We start from the raw sequence: 9,419 nt of genomic DNA, 5'->3' as shown, positions 1-9,419 counted from the left end.
CGCAACGGAATCAGTACCCTGCTTAAGGGGCAAGAACTCCTGGATCAATCGTTCCCTCTCCACTTGGGGAACGTACTCGCCCCTGAACATCTCAGTAAACCTCTCCCATGTCACCGCTGCAATCTCCGCCTGAGTGAAGTTCGCCGTCACGAACTTCCACCAATCCTTCGCTCCCAGACGGAGCTGGTTCAAGGCGAACCGTACCCTCAGGTGCTCCGGGCATGAACAAGTGTAGAAGCACCCCTCAATATCGGCGATCCACCTCATCGCAGCAATCGGATCCTGCGTCCCATTGAACTCAGGGGGTTTCGTGTTGCTGAATTCCCGGAATAGCAACGAATCACCCCCTTGCGGCCTAGCAGCTGCCACAGCTGCGGTAGCGGCAGCGACTGCAGCTTCAGTCAGTGCGGCGTACCGCTCCTCAAACTCCTCCATCAGGGTGGTATTAATGGACCCAAACATCTCCGGGATCTCAGCCCGAACCGCCGCAGCTACCTCCTCCTGAATCATCTGACGAATCTCCTCGTCACTCATACTGCTCGAACTCGCTCCGTGGCGTGTCGTAACCATGATGTCTCTGGAATACAACATAAAATTATCAGAGACTCCATCAAGTACAATTGTACTCGATAACGCAACCCTACTCAGTCTCCAATATCCAGGGATTCTTACTTGAGTCTTCCACCGACCCGTTGTCTTCGGTAGTACGGGCCCAATACTACCGACCACATTGTGTCAGTATTCGTCCCAAATCTTCCTCCCCAAACACCGAATAGTGAGTACTCTACTTCTCGTATGCACTATCTACCTGCACGCTACCGAATATCTCATACAAGCAACCTCCCTAGACTAAGGCATCACAAAACGGGCCATTCTAGTCCTATCATGTATACCTAGTCTTCTAGCATGCATAACAATTCATAATTCAGTGCATAACATAACATTGTAAGGTATTCTGGGGATCTTTACCGTTCGGGCGCTGGCTGATCGTACAGTTACACCCGAAGGTACACCCGAATCCCTCAAACCAAGGCTCTGATACCAATTGTAACAACGCAAATCTTTAAATAAATTTTTCATTTTAAATAAAGTGAGTTCATTCAACCAATAATATTTATTTCGTGTTTCAAAACAAATACATATGTAAAATCCCCAAGATCTCAAATAGCAGTAGTGTGTATGCATCATGTCGGCGCCTTCCCACGGTCCTCGCTAGTACCTGAAACACATACATAACAACTTGTAATCGCCTTCCGGCCCATAAGATAATTGCCTTCCGGCCCATGAGATAATTGCCTTCCGGCCCATAAGATAATTGCCTTCCGGCCCATAAGATAATTGCCCTCCGGCCCATAAGATAATTGCCTTCTGGCCCATAACATGATTGCCTTCCGGCCCATAAACATATATAACACATAACACATTTACTATATCACATATATCACATATATCATATATCATACCTGACCTTCCTGTCACATAATACATTGCCTTCCGGCCCATAGAAACATACATAGCATGCATAGCAACTATTCCTTTCAATTATAGCATATATATAACACATAACATATACGACCTTCCGGTCACACAGTCAAACCCTTCCGGGTACAGTATAGTGAGAAGACTCACCTCGTGGTAATGTAAGCTATCAACTCTTGAAACTACTCGCACTCGATCCGCCGATCTGCAGACTCCCTATAATACCATATACCCTTATTAATACTCTTATCATTCAAGACAACTGACCCTAAGAATTTACATGCAGGCCAACTCTGGTCAACGGTCAACTTGACCGGACTCGTCGAGTGCAAAGGCGACTCGACGAGTCTAGACGTCCTCCCCAACTTTCCCTGTTGTTCCCCTTTCTACTCGTCGAGTATCCCTCTTGACTAGACGAGGTCCTCGTGGAAGAATCGCGGGGCCACCCCGACTCCACTCGCCGAGTCTAAAGACAACTCGACGAGTTCCAATGAATCCTCAACTACTCGCCGAGTCTGAAGAACAACTCGGCGAGTCCCAGTAAATCTTCAAGCTACTCGCCGAGTCTGATCATTGGACTCGGCGAGTACAAGCCATGCAGTCGATCATCTGCCTCCTGAAATACGCATGGTCCCGAGACATGCACCCATGGGACTTTCTGGACCTCTAAGCATCCTATTACCGGTGTATAAACGACTGGGTAACAACATAATAATCTATCTAATCCCCAAATGGGTCTCATAAACCCTAGATTCGGGTACACCACCAAAACAACAGAAATGGTTCGAGTATTACCTGGAAAACGTGTTCTCTGTGTCCCCAACCTTCAGAGCTCAATCCTCTTGATCTTCCTTTGACCACCACCTTGCCTCTTCTTGCCTAACAATCTCCTCAAAGTCCCAATAGCCTTCCCTTCTCCTCTAGTCGTCCACAGATTCTTAGGTTCTTCACAATCGGCCAAAAAATGTACAATGACGGCCTAAGAGGCATTATATACGATCCAGACCCAAACGGCTAGCGTTTCTGCTGAACAGCGTCGACTCGCCGAGTCCCTAATGGACTCGTCGAGTCCAGTCGCGAATCTGCGACCAAGTCCGTGGTCCTACTCGGCGAGTCAGGCACCAACTCGCCGAGTCCCCTCCTAAAAATGCCTCAAAAATAGTTTTAAAGTAATACCTGAATTTCCGGGCTGTTACACAATAAGATATTCACAGAAAAAATGGCAAACGGTAGAATAGAAAGCACAAACGATATGTACATAGGTTGCATGCTAACTCTAAATGAACATTCATTTCAAATCGATCTAATGTCGATCACCATAAAGAGCTTTGATGTCATCATCGATATGGATTGGTTAAGCCTACACCATGATGATATACTTTTTCACGAAAGGGCCGTTCGCCTAAATTTTCCAAATGGCAGAACTCTTGTCATTTATGGTGACAAACCCAGTACCAATTTACAAATCATCTCTTGCGTCAAAGCCCAGAAATACCTTCGTAAGGAGTACCATGCCTTCTTATCCCACTTAGTAGATAAAGAAAAAGAGGCGAAAGACATTAAAGACATTCCCGAAGTCTACGATTTTCCCGATGTCTTCCATGAAGATCTTCCAGGAGTCCCTCCAGAACGACAGGTCGAGTTCATAATCGACTTAATTCACGGGGCTACCCCAGTAGCTAAGTCGATGTATCGTCTAGCGCCAAAGGAGATGCAAGAATTATCCAAAGAATTAAACGAACTACTAAAGAAAGGATTCATTAGACCGAGTTTTTCACCCTGGGGAGCACCAGTTCTGTTCATAAAGAAGAAGGATGGATCTTTCCACATGTGCATCGATTATTGAAAACTCAACAAGCTCACTATCAAGAACCAATATTCCTTACCACGCATTGATGACTTGTTCGACCAAATCCAAGGAACGAGTCATTTCTTAAAGATCAATTTGAGATCTGGGTATCATCAGTTGCGAGTGTTGGAAGCAGATGTTCCCAAAATAGCCTTTCGAACTCGTTACGGTCACTACGAGTTTGTAGTGATGCCCTTTGGATTAACAAATGCACTGGCGGTGTTCATGGATTTAATGAACCAAGTGTGTCGTTCATTCCTGGATAAATTTGTGATCGTGTTCGTAGATGATATACTCATCTATTTGAATAATAAGGAGGAACATAATCAACACCTCCGAGAAATCTTGGAAACATTAAGAAAAGATAAGTTATAGACAACGTTCTCAAAGTGCGAATTTTGGATTCAGAAAGTAGATTTTCTAGGTCACGTGGTTAGCAAAGACGGGATACACGTGGACCCTTCCAAAATCAAGGCAATCGAGAACTGGTCAGCTCCAAGAACCCCAAATGGAAATCCGACAATTATTGGGTCTTGTTGGCTATTACTAAAGATTTATACAAAACTTCTCGGAGATTGCTAAGCCACTTACCACCTTGACCCAGAAGGGTGTAATTTTCAATTGGGAGGAAAAACAAGATGTTGCATTCCAAACACTGAAGCAAGCACTATGTAGCGCACCGATATCGTCCTTGCTGGAAGGAACAAAGGACTTTATGGTCTACTGTGATGCATCAAATCAAGGTCTTGGATGTATGCTAATGCAATGAGGAAAAGTCATCGCCTATGCCTTGAGACAACTCAAGACGCATGAGGTCAACTACACTACACACGACCTCGAACTGGGAGCAGTCATTTTTGCCTTAAAGATCTGGAGATACTATCTCTACGACACAAAATGCACAATCTTTACCGATCACAAGAGCCTTCAACACATCCTCAATCAAAAGGAACTCAGCATGAGGCAAAGACGATGGGTTGAACTGTTGAATGTCTACGAATGTGAAATTTGTTATCATCCAGGAAAAGTGAATGTGGTGGCTGATGTTCTTAGTAGAAAGGAATACTCGGGCCGCCGAGTGAAATCCTTAACCATGACCATCCATTCACACCTATCCACGCAAATCAAGGAAGCTTAGAGGGAAGCCTTGAAGACAAAGAATGTAACAGGTGAGGCTCTAAGGGGAATGGATAAGAATCTTGAAGTCAAGGGTGACGGAGTTCGTTACATCACAGATTGGATCTGGATGCCGAAGTTTGGTGGATTCAAAGACGTAGTTATGAATGAGGCTCATAAGACTCGATACTCCGTGCATCCAGGTTCAGACAAGATGTATCTTGACTTCAAGAAACTATATTGGTGGCCGAACATGAAAGTGGAGATCGCTACCTATGTGGGCAAGTGTCTGACTTATGCCAAAGTAAAGGTATTGTACCAAAAGCCCTCGGGATTACTACAACAGCCTGAAATACCCGAATGGAAGTGGGAGCGGATAACCATGAATTTCATAACCAAATTACCCAAGACAACAAGTGGGGTCAACACGATCTGGGTGATCGTCGACAGATTGACAAAATCCGCACACTTTCTACTAATAAAGGAAACCGACAAGATGGAGAATTTAGCTCGAACATACATCCGAGAGATTGTATGACTACATGGTGTACCAATAACCATTATCTCCGACAGAGATAGTAGATTTACCTCACGATTCTGGCAGTGACTACAAAAATCTCTAGGAACGAGATCGGACATGAGTACCACTTACCATCCACAAACCGACAGTCAAAGTGAAAGAACTATACAAAACTTGGAAGACATGCTAAGAGCTTGTGCAATAGATTTTGGTAAAGCATGGGATACCCATTTACAACTAGTCGAATTCTCGTATAATAATAGCTATCACTTCAGCATTAAAGTGGCTCCATTCGAAGCCCTCTAGTGTCGTAAGTGCCGATCACCACTGTGTTGGGCTGAAGTGGGTGACACAACTAGCCAAGGGACAAGTACCCAACAATGCTCTCACTGGCCTAGAAATTATAAGACAAACAACTGAGAAGATTGTAAAAATTTTAGAATGACTAAAGGCTTCAAGAGACAGACAAAAGAGTTATAAGGACAAAAAATGGAAGCCCTTGGAGTTTCAGGTCGGGGATCGAGTGCTATTGAAAGTCTCGACCTGGAAATGGTTAATACGTTTCAGAAAATGTGGGAAACTAAACCCAAGGTATATCGTACCATTCAAGATCCCTGCAAGGATCGGCCTGGTAGCATACAAACTCCAACTAACGCAGGAACTCAATAACGTACATTCTACCTTTCATGTGTCAAACTTGAAGAAATGCTCGTCGGATGATACCCTCATCGTCCCTCTAGACGAAATCGAAATCAACGAGAGTCTCCACTTCATAGAGGAACCAATTAAAGTCATGGGTAGGGAAAATAAAAGAACAAAACAAAGTCGCATACCTATTGTGAAGGTTCGCTGGAATGCAAAGCGGGGACCTGAATTTGCTTAGGAACGCGAAGATCAGATGAAACAAAAGTACCTGCATCTCTTTCTCTAATTCACAAATTTTAACTTTATATATACTTTTTAGAAGAAATTCCCTCTAATGGGGGGATGATGTGACAACCCAGTATTTCGAATCAATGTAATGACCTAAAATGTCAAGAATTGTAATCTCTTTTGATATAATGAAATTAGTGTCAAAAATAAAATGTTCAAAAGCCTCTATTGGGTTGCCTAAGATGATATTTATCATGTCAAGGTTTTTATAAATATAAAGAACACTAAAATCCGAGTTATAACGAAGAAGATATGACCAATCGAAAATTCATGTCAAAACTGGTAAAACTCTGGCAAACGTAAAAAGTAAAATTTCAATAAAATACTTTTTAGCCTTAGGTATCTAAACGAAAGTCGTGGATTATACTAAACCGTGAGTGTGCATGAAAAGAACATCAAAATCCGAATTCTTATGAGGAAATTATGATTTTTCTAAGTTTTGGGATAGCGGTAGAAAGCTAAAAACTCGAAATAGAGATCGAGGGATTTTTGGCTGAAATAATGTAAATGAGAATCGAAGATCTCAACAATAGTAATGCAACGGTAAAAAGTCTGACAAAAATGGACACCGGATGAAGAATTTATGGAATTTTAACGGACTTTTCTTGTCCCGACTTGTTAAAAATATAATATTAAAAATAAAGTCAAAATTAGCCGACAGAGTCTAAACGAGAGTTGTAGAGCATAATCTCGTCTACGCTTGGATATAAAGAATGTTGAAAATGGAGCTCGTATGTGGATGTTTCGGATTTTACAAGTTCGGGACACAAAACTCGAGGTTGTCAGGCAGCTCATGACGTGAGCCAGCCAAACTCACGATGTCAACCTCGAATTTCAACCCAATAAATAGAAACTGATGGTTTAGGGTTTAGGTGCTCAATTCTCTTTTTTCTAGTGCCAAATCTTTACGTTTTAAACCCCGATGCCATCCCGAAGCGTCGATCTTCACATCCAAGTCCCGAAGGATGGTTTTACACTCCCGAGATTCTCGAGAATCCTGAGAAATCCATTTGTTGGTGTGATTGCAAGATGGAGGTGACCAAGGCAAGAGGAGGGTGAAGGAGGAGGGATTCAGGTGATTTCAGAGTTCAGAGACTTCATCTTGAGGTATTTATTCGGACCTTCTTTAGATTTGGTGTTGATTCTTAGAGTTAGGGTTTTCTAACCTGTTATAGAATGAGTATGTGGAGCAATAAGCCTTTATAAGACAGTTTCCTTTTATTTTGAAGTTTCCTTTTGTAATTGGTTTTTAGGCTATAAATAGCCCCATAGTCGAACCTTTTTGGAACATGTTTCTGATTATCAAATAAAAGAGCTTTGTCTTCTTTTTTAGTTGCTTATTCGCCTCTTTTCAATTCTAGGATGTGTTTTCTAGAATGCTTTGTCACACCCCCGAACCAGGATGGTGGAAGTGTCCTGCGGTGGATGAAGTCATTGTATAGTATAACAACAATTGAATATAAATGAAACATAACAACCAAACAACATACATTGAGATAACACACTTGGATTGTTTATATATTGTATCCGTTCATGAAATTACACAAAAATTGACAGAAAGTATGAAATTTCAAAATGCAGTGAATCTGATTCATAGCCGCCTGCTTACTGGTTCCCTGAGAATGCAATTCATTTGAAAATCATCAAAATTGAATGTTGGTGAGTTCATAAGCATATTTGAATGAGAACATTTGTAACATCTTTGTTTGTAATAATTTGTAGGACTCCAAAAAATCTGATGTTTTCTGTGAAAAATGGTTTGTAAATTTCATTCCAAAACTGTGAATAATTGCATGCGTGTCCTTTGTTTTCTTTTGTTTGTAATTGTAAAAAAAAGTGTGTTCCCAGAAAATCCAATATTTTTGTTGTATGAAAAATTGTAGTCTTAAAACCCTAAGACTGGAGTAGTGATAATAGTGTACTAAAAAAATGAGTAGTTTTGTAATTTATAAAACCAGTGAAGTGCATATTCTTCATAAATCCAAAATAGTGTTGCTAATCCATATGTAAGTCATTATAACCATGTTTGATATGACTGTTACGCCTATCATGACGTTCTTTAGGAATCGGTTTTGGTAAGATATTTGTCACCGTAGACTGGCCCCGTCTAGCTGTAGCGTACAGCTCAGGTGTGGGGGTGTCAATCCCCGTATAGATCTATACATAATTACATCGCTCCCCCTCCAGGAGACTCTGGTTATAACTACATGACTTAGGGTGTATGCTAGGAAGGTACGATTAAGGTAGTATCTCACCAGAGCATTAACAGATTTATGTAAATTTTGAGTCCTTTTTGTTGGATTAATGTCTAAGTCCATAACTATAATTGGTAAGACTTGACCCGACCCGGCATGGTCCATTTGGGTTGCATGGCATCATGCACTTGGATAGACTATAATGAGAGAAATAAGACACTTACGGTTATTAATATATTATAAGTTCTAGTATATTAATAATAAGAATAATGAGATTATTTAATTAGTATTGATCAAGAATTAATCTAGGATTAATTAAGTGATCAAAAGAAGACTAATTAAATATATGGGTTGATTGTGTAAATCATCCATACTTATATAGTGGGCTAATGCTCCATGGATTATCTAGTTGGGCCAAAACCCATATGATGCTCCATGGATGCTCCATGGTGTATTTGAACCCATGGATCCAAGGAAATGGAAAGTCATGACAATTAGGGTTTACCCTAATTGTAACACTATATAAAGATATTATTCTTCCCAAAATCGGTCACTAGATTATTCTAGAGAGGGCTAACCGATTTCATGAAGTGTTCTAGTTTCTCTCAAGTTATTCCAAGTGTATTTGGTGTTGTGTGAACCATTTGAGGTGTCACACTTGAGGCACTAAGCACTCAAGCTTCATGAAGACAAGCACTATCAAAGAGGTATGTATTCTATCTTGTTATATTGATAATATTGTATGCTAGATTAGGATAATACCTTGGATGTTCATATTTGCATGTATAATAGAGAAAACATAGATCCAAGGTATTTAGGGTTGCATGTACACTTAGGAGTGTTAGAATGCTCATAACCCAACAGTGGTATCAGAGCCTAGGCTTGTTTTCTTGTTATACCTGCAATAGAAGCTGAAAAATCGAGTTTTGATGCTGTCAGCCCAGCTGACTCGCCGAGTCCATAAAGGGACTCGACGAGTCCAAGGCAAAATGCATCCAACTCGCCGAGTTGAGTTCATGCACTCGACGAGTTGGACCCCAGACAGCATATCTTCGAGGTTTTTGGCTAGAAATGGACTAGGAACATTACCCTAAGTTGTTTTGAACTTATAAACTTGTTTTTAAATGTGGTAATGTTCATGCTAATCCATTTTCAAGATAATTGTCAATAGATTCATGTTTTGTATTAGTTTAAAGGTTAGACTAATTACATGAAAAAGTTTGATTTGAATTATCTTGTTCTTATGAGTTGCTTAGATTAATAGAAAAGTTGAGTGAAAAAGTTGTTTTCAATCCAAATTAATCTAAGAGTTGAGTATAAAATGTGT

This window comes from Lactuca saligna, chromosome 7, assembly GCF_052625555.1.
Source record: "Lactuca saligna cultivar CGN05327 chromosome 7, ASM5262555v1, whole genome shotgun sequence".
NCBI lineage: Eukaryota > Viridiplantae > Streptophyta > Magnoliopsida > Asterales > Asteraceae > Lactuca > Lactuca saligna.
Note: the sequence above shows the minus strand (reverse complement) of the source record.